Below are 17,725 nucleotides of genomic sequence, written 5' to 3'. Positions count from 1 at the left end.
ATGATGACATTTAAATATGCCGCGAGGGAACGGGACAATTTGAGTGTCGGAGGGATTTTGGCATTTTAGACTTAATTTCTTTAATTATGGTTGCTGTGTTTTTAAATAATTAGCTGGCATTGACGCCAATAGACGGCCAATCCATTTGGATTAGCTCGCAGTAAATAAACGCTCTAAGAGCTTCTAGTCAAAATGATTTGGACATCACACTCTTTACTTGGGTATTTTCATTGTGGTTAAATGTAAATATGAATACATTTTAAATGATTTTAAACATATACATTTATATTTTGTTTAGGTAACTGAAGAAATGACAAATCCCGCTACTATAGCAAGTAGTAGCTATTTAGGAGACTTAGAAATAACATTTTAAGGAATATACACACTGACTCACTGTCGGCCCCAGTTTAAGTGGATAAGACCTATCACTCTAAAAGGCAGAAAATGAGGTTAAAAATGAATTGTTAAAAAAAGACTGATGGGAAAAACATCATTTGTCTTCAAAATTGCAGTGTATGACATCCAGTTAGACAACAGGAGGCAGAGGGTCCACTTTAATTTGTTGTATTTTAAAATTGTCTGATGCCATTTTTCAAAAAGGCTATTGAACGTTTTATGTCAACCTTCGCTCTGAGTCAAAAGAACCATTCTTTTCAGAGAAAATGAGATTACTGTCATAACCTTATTGCAAACTTTCTCTTTCTATCGATTGAAAGACATTTACGAGCCGGCCGAGGGAAGAGGGGGCAGTAATGATGGGCGGCCTCCAGCAATAAGAATTCATTCTTTTATTTGTAAAAGCTTTGAAGGCCGATAACTTTTTAAAGGCTTCCGAGCACGATGACCCGGTCATCGTGGTCTGCGCAGTGTCAAATTTACTCAGTGAGATTAACATGGATTCAAACGGAGCAAACATCTAAAAATGGAAAAAAAAATGGTACTCAGACGTTTGGCCGACCGGACGTTTGGTCGACCGGACGTTTGGTCGACCGGACGTTTGGTCGCCGGGTTGTTACTGTTGAAACCAGCTCTCAAAATTATAATCATGAGAGAGAGAGTGAGTTTAATATCTAAATATCTAATATCAAAATATCAACAGTAAACTCTGTCATAATTTGACAGCGAGCAAACCCGGCGCCCAAACGTCCGGTCGACCAAACATCCGGGGACCAAACATCTTTCGACGAAACCTCCGGTCACGGAAAAATTCAGGCAAAACATGCAGTGTAATATTTAAATCACAGGTTAATCGCCTTAAAAAACTAACCAATTACATCATTTGCATCTCTAACACAGCCAAGCTGAAAATTAAGTGTTATTGTGTAATCTGGCCCATTGTAATGAGACTCGGGGAAAATAGTATCCTAGGCGTCTTTTCGTATAATTCCCCTAATTGGACAACACACCCCCAACGAGTTGGAGCAGGGCGGTCCATTCACGACCACCGTGCAAGGAAATACTGTTTCCGCATGGCTTTGTTGTCTAATTTCTGGTTGTCATTCGTGGCAATAGCAATATAGACTTGCGGAAGCCAGCAAATGTTAACATTTCCAAGAGTCCCAGTGTCCCGCAAGAGGTGACTTGTTCCACTCCACACGACTCCATATCCATTATAGATGGCAAGTGCAATCTTGCCAGCAGTTGTGCGTATGTTTACAGCTGTCAAATGTACCAGGAGGAGTCACTGAGAAGCCCTGCAAAGTAATATGCCACTTTCTTTTTGCTGCGCTGTGACCATATTTACCAAAGTATATCAATAATACATGAGGTGATAAGTACACTGGTGTGCACGGAATAATAAAAGGAAAATGATACATGCAAGGCGTTGAAGAGGGTTGCTACAAATAATCCATTGACGCATACTTGTTTCTAAATTTGTACTTAATGCATTTATCGGTGTATAAAGCAATCTGTTTTGTTCGTCATCACCGAGCTCGACTGATGTGCTTGTGATTATAGAGTTCAACTTTACCAGGAAAGAAATACATCAATGATTGCCGTTACCGTATTTTCCAGACTATAAGTTGCAATTTTTTTCATAGTTTGGTTTATTTTTTTTCTACTCTGACCGCCAACAGCTTATGTTATGTTTACATTGACAGGTTTTTATTTTGTCCATTATTCCCTTTTTTAACGTTTTTATTACGTATTTTAATGTAAAATGTTTGTTCTTATTTAGTGATTATTAAAAAAAGCTGCCCTAAAAAATGCTACTTAAATACTACTCAGGTGCCACAAAAATACGGTATTTTGAACTCAACCCAAAAAAGCTCAAGTTAAAGTGCTTTTTTAAATGCAAACAGCATGTGTACATTATTTTCTGGTAATTTGAGAAGCCTAAAACTCCAAGTAACCTTAGCAAAAATATATATTTGTATTCACTTTAGTGCGTCCGCAAGCAGTTTTTCACCATGGACTGATTTCATGGGAAGACATTTTGAAAACCTTATCCAGTAACCAGCACATAGTTTGGTAGTTAAGATATTTAAAGTATAAGGATTATATAGTGTTTTACCCCTATTTTATTTTTTTAATCATCTGAAAATTATCTTCCCTAAACTGATATTTACAGACCCCTTTCCAAAATTTGGAAGCGCATTCATGAGGAAATAATTTGTGGCAAACCAGTCCTGTGTTTACAGTTATTAAATTCATGGGGGAATGATTTGACATTGCCAGAGCAATTTGCCAACGTTTCTCATTCAACCGTAAGCTTTAATCGTAGCAAAGGAAACGGTTAGCTTTTTTCCTGGTCCCATTTTAGTTGTATTTGATTTTTTTTAACCAATTAATCCAAGAAAGTTAACATTTAATGCACATAAAGTCTGTCATGAATAGGCCTTCGTATGTGAAACTATAAAATTGTCGGCACAAACACGTTACCTTTTCCCCAACGGGTTACAACATATTAGAGTCTTAATCTAATCAATCCATCTCTCATTTAGAGGCTCTGCCCCATGAGTTAGGGTCTTTTATCTATGCGCTTAGCAGCGTTTTTATTCTGTCTGAAGCAGCCTACTTCATCTTGCAGACTAGAAAATAAAAATTCCATTATAAAGAAATTATCATTCTGGCTCATACTTTTGTGTCCTGAATGATAACAACCTCCCCGTATTTGTCCTTTGTGTTCAATTTTGCTACAAGGCCAAAAAAAGGAAAATGAACATTGCAGAAAGTTAATCACAAATGTATTCATCAATCTTCGGGGAGAATGGAGATAAATCAAAAAAGTTTGTGGCAGTATGAGTGATTGCAGAGTGACAACATAGAGAGTTTGAAAGGTTTTCCCCATGAACTGGATCGGAAGCTCGATTTTGGTGAGTTGAAGATGAGGATAAATGGGAACGTGATGTTCCTGAGATCTGAGGACAATCCGCACATAAGCTGCTTCTTGGCTTAAGTTACAGGCTTCCGGAAGAAAAGATCAGCATTCCGTCTTATATTTCCAGTCATATATTTTAGTCACGATGGAAAACAGCACCTTAAGGCATCCCTGTATTTCAAGTGGAGCCTCTTAATTCTCCTCAGTGCTGCATTTTAATTGTTGCAAGCGCACGCAAGTGTACAAGCCCCTCCCACTTCCGAAGGACTGAGACATCGATCATAAACAGTTCCCCCCAATCAGTTAAAATACCAAATATTCTACAAAATGAGAGATTTTATGAATATTGATACAGATACTACTGCTGGTAGTCTTACCACACGTTGGGAACCATTGAACTAAAGCATTTGCCAATAAGGCTAATTAAATATATTGATTTTTTTTAAAAAGCAAGGGCCACAGTGTTCCTCCTTGGACAGGTCACAAATGACCTTATCTGCTAATTCTGCTTATTAACAAATTACACAGCATTTTTACATTTCCATGGAGGAAACGCAACACCAGGATGACATTGTTTGCAGATAGTAAATATAGAAAAATGGCTGTGATGGATCCATTTGGCAAATCATTGCTATGCTCGGGGCAGGCTCAATACTTTGTTTTTCTTTTTTTTTTTATTGCAGAAGAGGGACCAGTTTAAAAAAATGATAAAAGCTGGAAGTTACAGCAACGTGTGTCTTTATGCACATTGGCACAATGTCCTTCCTTACATAAGAACCAGTCTCCTCTATTTAGTATAGAAAGCATCTCAATCAACACAAATGCCACTTTTGGGGGGCCTGTCAAGTCGGCACTCAGGTTGTTGTTGTTTTTGAGGACACTAACGTTGAAGTCCTCTTCTGGCATTTGTGAACCAATCAAACTCAGAGACAAAGGACTGAGACATCAATCATACACAGTTGCCCCCAATCAGTTAAAATACCAAATATTCTAAAAAATGAGAGATTTTATGAATATTGATACATATACTACTGCTGGTAGTCTTACCACATGCTGGGAACCACTGAACTAAAGTATTTGCCAATAAGGCTAATTAAATATATTATTATTTTTTTTAAAAGCAAGAACCACAATGTTCCTCCCGGGACAGGTCACAAATGACCTTATCTGCCTATTGACAAATTTCACAGCATTTTTACATTTCCATGGAGGAAACAAAACACCAGGATGACATTGTTTGCGGATAGTAAATATAGAAAAATGGTTGTCATGGATCCATTTGGCAAATCATGGCTGTGCTCGGGGCAGGCTCAATACTTTGTTTTTCATTTTATTTTATTTTTATTGCAGAAGAGGGGCCAGTTAAAAAAAATGATAAAAGCTGCAAGTTTACAAAATGTGTTGACGCAGTATCTCTCATAGTCATTGATGTGTCAAGGGCATTTGCTGCAAAAGTAACAACTTTTCATTGCTTTTTTTTAATCCGAGGTTGTCTACTTTGTTAAAACAAAGACATGATGATTGAATTTCCTTTACGGCAACGTGTGTCTTTGTGCACATTGGCACAATGTCCTTCCTTACATAAGAACCAGTCTCCTCTATTTAGTATAGAAAGCATCTCAATCAACACAAATGCCTTTTTTTTTGGTCTGTCAGGTTGTTGCTGTTTTTGTGGACACTAACGTTGAAGTCCTCCTCTGGCATTTGTGAACCAATCAAACTCAGAGAGTTACTTAAATGCAAGTCAAATTTATAAAGTAGAGGTTTACATGCCAGTCATCACGTTCATTTGGCGAGTCATGCTTCTAAAATTTATTTTGGTGAAGTACACAACCGTGTTTAAAAAAAAAAGATCAAAACCTGTTTCTTCTCACAAAATGTGTTCCCGCAGTGCATTCATTGATATCTCACAGGGGCTTATATCACACAAGTACCCTTTTTTGTTTTGCCTGCTCAATTTATTGTGAAAATTTCCAACCTTCCATAATCCGCTTTAATGGCTTATGTGTAGAAAAATATGCTAATACTTGCTGTATTAAACATTTGTTTGTATGCCAGAATTTTTCCCCACTCTCTGTTGTTGTCATTATGTTCTCACATGGAACTTGATTTAGTTTTTTCTTCTGTCTAAACAAACCATGTAATTGGGTAAATCAGGTGCCATAAAATCAGGATAAAAAAAATGTAAATGGGCTCTCAACAAAAACAAAAAAATAGTAGTTGTGTTTCAAGGTAATCAAGCAATGTGATGTTCAAATGGTTCAAACTAGACAACACGTAAGAATGGTCAACCTTACTAGGAGTGGCCGACCAAATTGCACAAATTAAACTGAACTATGCAAAAATATTATTGACAAGGAAGCAAATTCTTATTCATGGAGTTAAACTCGGCTGTCAAGAAATATTTTACCCTAAGCTAGTGATGATTTTGACTTTTTGATTTATACTTTGCATGAAGTTAGGGATATTTCTACATTTTTCAACTTCCTGTACTCTGATATTTCACATAAGATGCTTGATTCCTTGAAAACTATCTTCCTGTGGCTTTTTAAAACAAAAAAATCAGTCTATTTTGCAACCAACTGAGGACACTTTGTGAGACACTAAGCAGAGTGGTTTCCCACTGTGAACATCCTGTTTGAAGCATCGCAATGGCAAAAAACTCCTCTTGAGCGCACAATGTTCTAACGTGAACAGCATGATGAGGAGGACATCTGTTATCTATTCCAGACACTGCCGAAAAATCCTCGGTTGATTATAACAATTGTTTTGATTGAGCTATTTGTGTTTCTGCAAAAAGTACTTTGACTAAAACATTCTTTTTTATATTTTCTAAAACTAATGTAGGCAAATTTTGCTATTACCCATTGCCCTTTTTGCACTGTCCTCTTGTTCCCTTAAAGTGTAATTAAATCATTTTTGTGGGATCAAAATTAATATAGATACTTTACGTTAGGTGTTCTCGCTCACCAGAATAAAAAAAATAAGAAAAAAAACAAAGGGGTGGGTGGGTGATTTCTGCTTCTATTGTCCGCTCACATGCACCGTGCCCATTTTGTGATTTTTATTTTTTATTTGTTTTGCTGTTCTCCTGCTTGGAAACTGCATTGATGGTGTTTTGTCCTTTGCTATTTCTATCAATTGCACTATACAATATGCTACGGTGCCAAATCCTATACACAATGTATTCATAAGATTCATATATCCACCTGTGGAAGGATTACGCATGTAATTAGCAAAGCTATGTTGCAAATCTACTCCTCAGGAATTAGATCAACGTGAAGTCTAATCCTCTAGTGTGATTCATTTATTTCTCTGTAATGTAATGAGACAGTGTTTCATCAGCCACATAGTCTTAAAGTCATCAATCTTTGGCCTGTTTGCCAAGTTAAAACCATCCCGCCCATTTTTTGTTCTTTTTTTTCCTTCTGCGCTTTCAACCATTTCACACCATTTCCATCAGCAGATGGAGTGTGCTTAGTCGCCATGGAGATGGATGGGTCTGTCTGCATTTATAAGCTAGTGCTTAACTTTAAGCCAACAAGGAAGAAGACTTATTAGTGTTGTGGATGTAGTTGGAACTCTCACTGAGCTCACCATGTTAACGAGTAGTTTTTTTTCATAAGCATTCTACTAATGAGGACTCTGTAAAAACTACAAAAAGCAGACTATGTGCAAGGCCAAAAAAAAGAGCATACAAGATAACAATTAACCTACATCAAGCTATAAACTGTAGAAAAAATGCCTTTTATTTTGTCATAATGAAGTGAGGTTATTTATATTTGCTTGCTTCCATTTTTTTTATTTCTTGGCAGTTGCCTTAGAAAAAAAATCATGAGAATATCCGTTTGATGTTCACAGAGCTTCAACCTACTCTAGTTTTGACATGAACTTGGCTGTTAAAAAAATGTAATCCTTAAGGGCTAACGCTGAATGATCTTTGTTTGGATAGCACAAGTCAGCATGGAAGGTCTCCAAAACTTAATGACTTCTAAAGTCCCTGAAGTGAAGTTAAAATAGATTTGACACGTGTTGCCACAAGCTCACAACTGGAAAAAATGTGCGGGTATTTAAAAATATATAGAGTCAGAAAAAGTTCCCGTTTTTTTTAAATAAACATGTCTGATGAGAATAAGTGATGTTGAAAACGAAGGAATTAATTTTTAAGATTTTACATGTCCTTCATGTCTTTGATCAATTAAAAATGATGAATAGCTGCCCTCTGGTAGATGCATAAAATGTCGGCTTCTTTATTTATTATCCAACTTCAAGCCAAACTGTAAATGCATTTCAACAGGAAATTTTGATTTTTTTTTTACCCTCCAGTTTAACACTATTGTTGAGCTGTGACTTGGTTTAATAGCTAATTTGACTTTACAACTGCACTCCCCAGAATCCATATAAAATAACAGTTATTCTCCTTCACATTTTACTAGTCTGAAAGCTGCAAAGCATCCTTGACTGTTCAAGAAAAAGTCAACTTGAATGCAATGTGTTTGTCCCCATATCAATTGTACTCCAGCTGCCCTGATTCAACTTCTGCTGATTACCATGACCCAAATGACTAGGAGGCATGTTAAAAACGAGAGAGAGAGAGAGAGAGAAAGAAAAAAATGCAATCTAGTCATCACTGAATGACAAATACCATCACTTAGCACCTTGTTCAAGAATCTGGGAAAATCATGAATAACGCCTGCAAGACACCGGTGGTGAAGAAGTGGAATGAAACACCATTGAAAGGTGTTGGTTGGAAAACGCCCAGAGGACCCAAACTTGTCTTAAACATCCAATATTACCTGGCTTACCTCTTAGTGACCTAGGTTCAAGCCTACCCTTGATGACCTTGCCCCAGTGCACAGCAGTCATACAGCATTCATAATTATCGATTAGCCCATGACACTCTCTCAGACCATTTGCCCGCCTCAAGTGCCAGAGGTTATGACAATAAAGTTAATTGTCTAGAGTGATTTAAAAAAAAACATAGATACCTAGTTCAGGGTGAAGATCTTGTGCCCCTGCACTTTCATTCCTTTTTTTCAATTTTTTTGTAGGGTTGCCAACTCCCTGAAAAAATAAGGGGCATTATCTGTTTTAGGTGAGATGAAACCTTTACCCAACCAATTTAACCACACTAAGGCTTACTTGAAATAACATTTGTTCTATATTTCCTACAGTTTCTGAAGTTTCACTGCAAGGTGTCTTGCAAATAGGCTTAGACAGTTTCGACAGAATTGCAAAACCTTAGTGTGTATTGTTGCATACGAGCTATTTAGTAGTTTAAATTAAGTCATCACTCAGCAAGGAGTATAAATTACACAAGTGAGATAGGGGAAATGGGGTTTAGTTTGGGGACAAAAGCTAGGAATGAAGCCGACCTGACTGTGGATGCCGTTATGTGCAACCACGGAGAACTCTGTCTTTGAATAAGCAGTTTTGTCCATCTACTCCTGAGACACTACTGGTCTGTGAATTTATTTCAATCCAGCAAGTAAAACGAGGACTTGCTTGTTGGAGCTTATACCATCAATTGTGCTTATTTGCAAGTCAAAACAAAAGGGAAGATGGTGAAGTTATCAGAATCGATTTCATGCTCCTACCCTACTGTGGCCTAACATTTTCTTTGTTTGCTCAATGGTAAACTCAAAAACTGCAGTTACTAGTGTCAATATCTGGGAAATGAAGCGCAAAGAAAGGCGACTTCGTTCAATATGCATGCTTTCAGTCAAATCTATAATTGATTGACTCGACACGGATTGTTTGGTTTTTTTGTCCTTTGGGGGTTGGACGTTTGAGTTACCTTTCAGAGTCTAATTCGGTAAAAGCCTGGTTTGAGTTCAGATGCAAAGTATGAATTCATGCGTGAATTGATTGCTGAGTGGATGAAGAAGCAGCTGGACAAACAGAAAGATGGATGAGAGTTTACTTGGCAAACCACGTCACTTTAAATATGTATGTCAGCACTTATTCTTCAAAGTAAAAACTACAATTACCAAGTACAGAATTTACTCTAGAAGAAGACTCTGAAGTAGATTACGGTGCCATTGGCTCATCTGCCACCCTGGTTTAAATCATTAATTGATCATAATGGTGGTCCCATCTGGATTTCATGACCAATCCATCATATCCAGCATGTTTCAGCAACCACTGTCACAGCAGGGACTATCAGACTTTGCTATCTTTAGTTAAGTGGGTGAGAGATCAAGATGTTCCCATACCTGCTTTGAAACATACCGGAGTCCCCTCAGCATGTCCTACTTTTTGTCCTGAGGCACTTTCTCGACTGGACGTGCCTGGAACACCTGGGAAGCTTTTTGGAGGGCTCTCTGCCGGATGACTGATTTACTATCCCTTTAAGGCTGAGAACAAACATCCTGCAGTAATCGTAATGTTGTCCATTCAGTCACTATCTAAAGCTATGATAGTGGGATTGTGGATGGACTGATTCTCTCTTCACCACAACATTTCAGGTGCAGGAACTGCATCAACCATTTAAACTTTAGTCCTCCTGTGGTGGAATTATCATCTCTTCCACTCTGACTGTGAAGCATTGGCCTCACATTTATAATGTTGGTGCCCTTTTCTCATTTTTCATGACCTTGGATTTATTCATGTTGACCAACTTAAAATGTTAGACGTGAACCAATGCTTTGTTCAAATAGTCAAAGTCTGACAGTGGTCAGTGTTTGAAAAGAGGTGATTGTTCCTGTCAAATAAAACATTTAAACGATTAATGGAAAGTAGAACAAGTATTGGAATATGGCTTCTGAGTATGTAAGTTGAATTCCTTGCTCAGTACCATTGGATGGCATATCCTGTTCTTTACTGTGCATTTCTGCATTTCTCTTTCTACCCAAAAGATTGTGTAAAATGCTCCCATTTGTGTTTTTTTCTTATTCTTTCAGTCTAATCGTTTACCCGTAGAGCTGCGGCAGCCTTAATGTCCAAGTGACTTAACAAATTGCATTTCTGCCACTTATCTAATTGGCTAATTAGGCATTTGCTTTACTGAGTAGCTCAAACAGGTGCTACCATATGGTATGCAGCTAATTAAGTAACTGTGATCCAAAATAACCTTATTGTATTTTCTGTGTAAGAGTCACTCCATGATATAATACTGTAAATCGTCTCATGGTCTCAATGAGACAGTGATGGACAGTGACTCGTGCTTTTCTCCCTCGATGTTTGATGATTCAGACTTCTGTGATCGCGTCACATCCTACTCTGTAGGAAATATGAGAGCAAGAGGTGAGCATAATATCGGAAGGACTTATGTATGTATCATATCAACAACTGGTGGATTCGGAGAATAATTGACCGGCATGTCCTCAGCAGATTTATCGGACTGGTCCGGGTCATCATTTTATTCTTGGAAATGGGTATAGAACAAAATCACTCCATTTGGAGTGAATGAGTGAATGACCTATAAAAGCATCTATTGTATAAAGACAAAGGCATGTCAGAGAGTGAAAGGAGTGATATTTATGCTGCCTGCACGCTTCCTTCCTTCCTGTTCATTCTTTGACACACCGCACCGACTTGTGCCCAGAGTGTAGTTTAGAGTATGACCTAAAATAAAAAAGCAGCAAATCTGTACATCATAAATTTTTAATTGGCTAGATGAAAAGCAATCGGTAACTAGCTCCAGGTCAGTTTTCGCTGAATACAAATTGATACGCAATAAAAGTGGATATCTGGTGTTTGTATTTGCATGATGCTGCTTTGTGAGGCATATGCTAATTCTTCTCAATTTCTGTGCAGTGCTTTGGTATGCGGCGTAGGGAGAAAGTATAGGCTGGTGACCTTGACAGGTTCCTCCTCTTCCTTGTAATCAATGGGGAATAGGAGAATTATAGACCACACGGGCCTGCATCTTTGCCTTTGTAAACGCATCCTTCTTTTGTTTTGCTTGGATCTTTTCTAAAGCTGTGTCAAAATACGATGCATTTTTCATCACAACTTCTCTGCAGCCTCTCTTTTTTTCCACTTTGTTCTGCTTTAGCTACAATGATGCAGTAAAATATTAATGACGGGACACACATTCATCTCGGTATCCCCTAAGCTGTTTCTTTTTCTTTCAGTTGTCTCTCCTGCTGCTCTCGCTTCCTTCCTGTTGTTTCGTAATCAAATCAACATTCATATCGCTGCCAAGTGAAAGCGGGAGCAAGCGCTGTCAATGAGATTATCATTGTATGACTGCTTCCCCTTGTGTTGAGGAATTTTGCTGGGCTCGCACAGGATATTGTCTAGGATGTCATGGATGTGAAAGTGATCCTGCAGGAAGTCTTTCTTTTTTTTCATCAAATGATTCCGTCACCATTATTAACAGTAAAAATACCTAACGCTGAATCAATTATTTCCTTTCCGAAAATGCCTGACAAATTGTCTAAAGGAGGCTGGGCAAAAGTTCTCAACTTTTTGAGTGTTGAATCCCCTTACAGGCTATTTATTGGCAGAAATAATATGACTCGTGTTCCATGGCAGGCAAGTGCGTAGCTCTCACAATTCAGCAGCCTCCTATATCTGTCTTGTCTTCCACGCTGAATTTAATGGTGACAGGGTGTGTCCCTGAACTATTTTTACTCTCTCACCCAACATGATTGTATAGGTGTTAGAAATTGAAAAATTGCAAGCACAGTTTTGATATTGCACCAGCATATAATGTGTCTATACTTTCAATGTTTGATGAGCTCTGGATATATTCAAACTCCTTAAATCAGGGGTGTCAAACCGATTCCGCCAAGGGCCGCAGTGGGTCCTGGTCTTTGTTCCCCCCGATCCAGTGCCAACATTTTAACCAATCAGGTGTCTTCTAAAATAAGTAGCACCTGACTTTAACTGATTACACTTGCAAAAGGTATCCTCTTGTTGAGTTGGAATGAAAACCTGCACCCACTGCGGCCCTTTGAGGACCGGTTTGACACCCCTGCCTTAAATGAAGATTTAGGTGCCTTAATCAAAAGAATCAAAGCCTATGGCTGTAATAAAAATAAAATGTGGGGACGCACTAAGATGAAATTTCCTAATATATATTTCAACTATGTGTCCAACGAGACTTTGCAATTTCAAATGGGAATGTAGAACTTATTTAACTGACTTTTTTAATTAATGATATTGACTGCAGAGTAAACTTAAACCTTGATTTATATATTAAAACTAATCAGTGCAGTATGACAGAGGCAACCGCTGTAACACAAAAGTTAATCGTTTAAAGTCAATCATTTATCATATAAAATTCTGTACTTTTTCCTGGATTAGGATGCATTTTATGTTTTTATGTGATAAACTTCAAGTTAGCATTTTGCGAGCCTGATACAGACTAGGGAGAAATTATAATAGTTTTGAATTTACTTTCTTTTGGAGATCCCTTGCAATTAGTTTATTTATAGGAATGGATGACAAATGTTGAGTTTCCAACTAATAGTTGCTTTGTTTGTTCCTATCATCAAGATTGTGCATTCCTGGTAAACCCAGCCACCTTTCACGTCCTTTGGCCTAAGGAGGAAGTGGACATCCAGCTAATCGAAATACCCGCAATGGAGACCAGAGCTTGACTTGTGGTAAGTTAATCGTGGCGACTCACAGCAGCTGTCTCCATCAACCTTTAGCAGAAAGTGTTGCGTTAGCAGTGGTGCATCAGCACATTCTTGCTGCAGCATATGCACATCAGAGGGGGCTATTTATTAAAAGGAAGGCCATGAATGTGCAGAATTAGGTCAGAATTATTTTTTTATTTTTATGTGCCGAGCTGGGTCATCCAAGGTATTAGTAGGAAGTCCTAAAAGGCAGATTTTTTTGACTGTTTAATGTGAAAGGTTGGCTATTTACATATGAACTGTGGCTTACTATAGAGTGAATTAAATTGGACAACATATTCTGCACAGGTTCTAGTTTAGTAATGGTATTTTTGCATAATGTGTGGGAAAAATGTGCAAATTACAAGATGAGCTCAATAATTGCGAGATTTTAACAGAAAAAAATAATGTCACAGGTATTTTAAATGTATTACATATACACTGAGTAAGTAGTGTAACATTTTATTCAAATGGTCTTAACTAGTGTTACCTTAGACTTCTTTATGGACTACTTCTTGATACAACTATGAAATATGTTAGCCATATGGGGTCATGAAGGTTGCTGGTAAAGTCTCTGAAGTTGAAATGGGCTATCAAGCGCAGCCATACCTAACGATTGGGCCTTACATCATATAGCAGGCGAGTGTTCATTTAACGTTGGCGCATGAGAGGATGGAGTTAATGATCTGTGCTGTGTCTTCAGAGAGCAGTCAGACGTAAAAAAAAAGTGCACATCTGAAGTGTAGTGGGTACCTGTATCCCCCTCAACATCTGTCTGCCAGTGTTTTTTTTTGTGGTACAGTATCCACTAGTTTCATCAAAGGAATTGCTTTTTGAAAGTTATTCGTAATTTCTCCGTGGGAGATGGCTGCTTGGACTACTGCTGACCCACTGCGGTCGTAACTTGCGTCCTAGCTGCGGCTGAGAGGAAATTGCTCAGTGGTAGGAACAAAGAAGTTGGATGGCTCTTACTTGCTCTGCGTCAGTTGAAAGGGAATGGTGGACTTGGCTAATTAGCCTGACCATGTTGCTAAGTGGGACATAATTGCTGTTCCTTTTATTGTTTTTCAGACAAGTATCTTCACTCTTCATGCATAAACTCCAAGAAGAGTCTCCTTTAAACTAGCCGAGATTCTCACTGAGTATTTAGGACCAAACTGGTCATCATTATTGACTTGCAGTGTTACGTCTACTTACGAAAAGCCTTAATGGGAACATTTTGTCTAATGATGCAGAAGAAATTCCAGTTACGAATCGCAAAGTCTTAATAATTCTCTCGAAACGTATGTACACTTATAGCATCCTGTATTTTATTTTATAATTGGCATGATAGAGTTGCTCTCCCAACACCCCCGCTGGCCTCCCATTGGCCAGGAGGGAGCTGTGTCTTCATCATAATTGGTGCAAGGTGCATTATTCCCTTTCAGAGTTCTTATTACGAGTCATAAATGACGGTGATACTTTGGCTACACTTGTTAGCAGTGGAGCAGTGAGTTAATATTTTCTATTTACCACAATTAATGTTTGGAAAACAATTGATGCAATTGTAAAGTTTCAAATCACAAGTTTATCTCGAGGTTGTCTTGGCAAGCATGAGCTGCCACAACACAACATCCCTCTCTAGTTCAAGACTGTGTGCTCACAATAATGGTTATCGTAATCGTGAAAGGCTGTTATAAGTAGAAAGTTGGGCCAACTTTCCAGCATAGCACTACAGACATCGAGAATGGGATCAAGTTATTAGCCTTCCGTATTCAACGTTTCAGCTCTGCCTTTTTCGAGCCAGACTTTTTCCATTTTTGTGTTCTGCAGTCGCTTCTCTTCTTAGGGTAATCTTGTACTCTATATATAACTAATGTGCTTGTATAAAGCAAAGCAATTTGTTTCATACACGCACACACTCCTATGTTTTACTTTTAACATCAACTGCTTGCAGCAATGCCGAATCAAGCACATGCGAGCTCACAGCAAGCACACTTTCGTTAGTTGCCGCTGACTTATAAGAACAGATTTACATTTAAAAATAGCATAATCAGAGCTTTTTAAAAACTTGATTAAAAACAAACCTCTCCTCCCAGGGATGGAAAAAAAGAGACTCTCGTGTGGAGTTCAGTTAATAACAAGTACAGTAGGATTCATATATGAGGAGCACATTTCTTTTAGGACTGCAGCCATTTTTCAGCAGACATTTTAGAATTATGACTTCTGTGTGAATATTTGCACATTTACCCTGTTGTTGAAGGTCCCCAAAATTGGGCTCAAGAGCAGAGGTGGGCCTTCACAGCAACTGACCCTGGACTTTCGAACAGTACTCGGACGTTTGGTCGCCGGACTTTTGGGTCCGGGCGACCAAACGTCCCGCGACCAAACGTCCGGCGACCAAAAGTCCGGCGACCAAACGTGCGGCGACCAAACGTCCGGCGACCAAACGTCCGGCGACCAAAAGTCCGGCGACCAAACATCCGGTCACGCTTTCGAACAAGCTCTAGATTCTAGAAGCTTTTAAAACCTCTTTGAATCTGACCTTTTTTTCGTCTGTAATTTCATGATTAAGCAAGACCTGTTTAAGATTTCAAATTGCTAGAATATATGTCTATTTTTAGATTCTGAATAACTGAAACCTGCAGTATTTGATCCTCATCCTGATGAGCATGAGGCTATTTTGTTCCTGTCAAGGGACTCAGAATGGTTTGCCTGCTAGCTTGAATTCAAGGAGTCACATTGAATATGTTTTGTGTTTTAAAATACTGCAGTATTTATAACTATCAGCTCCAGAGCAGAACAAGCTTGCCCGATCTCCACTAAGGAAATGCTTTGCATATCTTTCGTCAAATATCGTAAGGATCTTTAAGCCAACCGGTTCAGAGCCATCTCCTTTTGTGCATTCGGAAGACACCCAATGGGTTGGCCCTCTCATTCTCTCCGTGCCCCCCTTTCCTAGCCTTAGATGACACGGACGATCAATCTGTTACTGTAATTCGCTTTGGCTCACTGTGATGGCGAGGAAGCGGCGTGAGGCAGCGATGCCATAAAGTTCTCTTGGCAGTGCAATGAGCTGCTTTGGGTAAAGCATTAACTGACAGAGTTGCTCTTAAAGTGGCGTAATGTTGGCAAGCACAGCCCGTAGGGCGGATGGTAGAAAATAGAAAAATATCCAGCTGACCACCCCACCGCATCTCATTCAGCATTAATGTTTTATTGCTGTGTTTGATCAGCGGGAATACCTGAAACTAATCAAGCTTATTTATTATTCATGGGCTTTGTTATGAGGTTCACTAAGTGGCCTATAAGGCCTTCATTTCCCAGTTTGTAATGAGCGGGCAGATCACACACCTGGTGCAAGCTGAAAAAATAAATAAATGAAATGGAATGGCAGAGCAGCTTTCTCAATTTAGAATTTGTCACTTAATGAGAGAGGGTTTATTTCAATCAAAATCTAGTGAAATTGGTTATTTTATTGTTCCAATTTGTTTGGAAGTAGTGTCCAGATTGGCCGCTAATTGAAAATTTATTTGAGCATCAAAATAAGACAAAAAAAGCCGTACTTTACTACTGAATATTTAGCATGTCTGCTACACACTTCATAAGACTCTTGGTTCAAGTCTCAACTTCAATCTTCTGTGAACATTTTAAATGATTGCTTTTTGGTTTTTCCACACCTCAGAAACGAACATGTTTGATCAATTGTTATTTTGCATAAATATCTGATTAAAGATTTTTAAAAAAATGTTCCAAAGTATACCTGCAGAGCTAAGTAAACAAAAAAGATCAATAAAATGGCGCTCCAAGAGAATTAGGTGAGATGCGCCAATATTTCTGCTTGAATTTGCTCTAACTGCCTTGCTTTGGGGACTGCAATTTGGATTTTGTGGCCAATTCATCAAACGTGCTAATTAGGTAGAGACAGACATTGAAAGAACATTTCTGATAATGCCTTTTCTGTCAAACGACTTGGGATCTAAGTAATTATTTATGGGCTAGCCGACAACACAATAATAACTTCATAATTAACCCGCGATGCTTCATCCCTGACAAAATAAATGGCTTGCTGTGTTTTCAAGTGACAAACTACGATTGGGACCTAAAAAACAAACCATGCAAAAAAGGAAAGTTTCTATCATTAAAATGTTGACACATCACATACTCTAATATGGTGAACATCTTACAGTAGCTTGTGCAGATGTGGCCTCGTTGTTTCAGTTCCAATATGTTGACAGCCTGTCATTTGTGACTTAGTCAAAGTAGTCTTTGGTAAAATGAAACAGATTATAATTAGCTGCTGGTTCACTTCCTTCTGTGTAATCAATTAACTTAGCTCACCACTTGGTCAGACAGAAAATTCGGCAATTATTTCGGCAGTGTTTGTATTCTTCCAATTTCCTACACAACATATTACCCATTTTTTCGTATTAACGAAAAATTCAAGTTACGAAACCCTTTCCGGAATTAACTTCCAGAAATAATTTTACCACTGAATTTCTATCTTAATTCAATTTACATGACGCGAACATAATCCTTCAAGGCGGACCCCCCTTGTACAGCATTGTAAAGATGTCATGCACAGTGGAGGTTATCGAAATTGAAAATAATATAATTTTTCATTTCATTATAATCCTCATGCAGTCCTCTCTGTATCAATTAAGAGGGTCTTTATTGTTGGAATAGATTATGCTTCGTGCATTCCCATTGGCTATGGATACGGAGGGCTAAGAATGTAACAAAAGCTTTACAAAAAATAGAACATTGGAAATTTGCTTTATGTTTGACATGGGAAATAAAATGATGCATGAGAAGCATGATTTGAACAGCATGGTCCCTAATGGAAAAACAT

General features: G+C 38.3%; 1 protein-coding gene across 2 annotated transcripts in view; it reads left to right on the top strand.

Annotated features, from left to right (window-relative positions):
- The window catches only part of lrfn1 (leucine rich repeat and fibronectin type III domain containing 1), a 112,989-nt gene that overhangs the window by 82,035 nt on the left and 13,229 nt on the right, over positions 1-17,725 (top strand). For both annotated transcript variants that reach the window (XM_077610981.1, XM_077610980.1), the window contains exon 3: positions 12,770-12,879. The gene's annotated coding sequence lies outside the window, so the exon portion shown is untranslated. The remainder of the gene's footprint in view (positions 1-12,769; positions 12,880-17,725) is intronic.

Source organism: Stigmatopora argus, chromosome 10 (genome assembly GCF_051989625.1).
Source record: "Stigmatopora argus isolate UIUO_Sarg chromosome 10, RoL_Sarg_1.0, whole genome shotgun sequence".
NCBI lineage: Eukaryota > Metazoa > Chordata > Actinopteri > Syngnathiformes > Syngnathidae > Stigmatopora > Stigmatopora argus.
The sequence above is the reverse complement of the archived record's forward strand: the minus strand, read 5'-3'. Positions and strand labels throughout refer to the sequence as shown.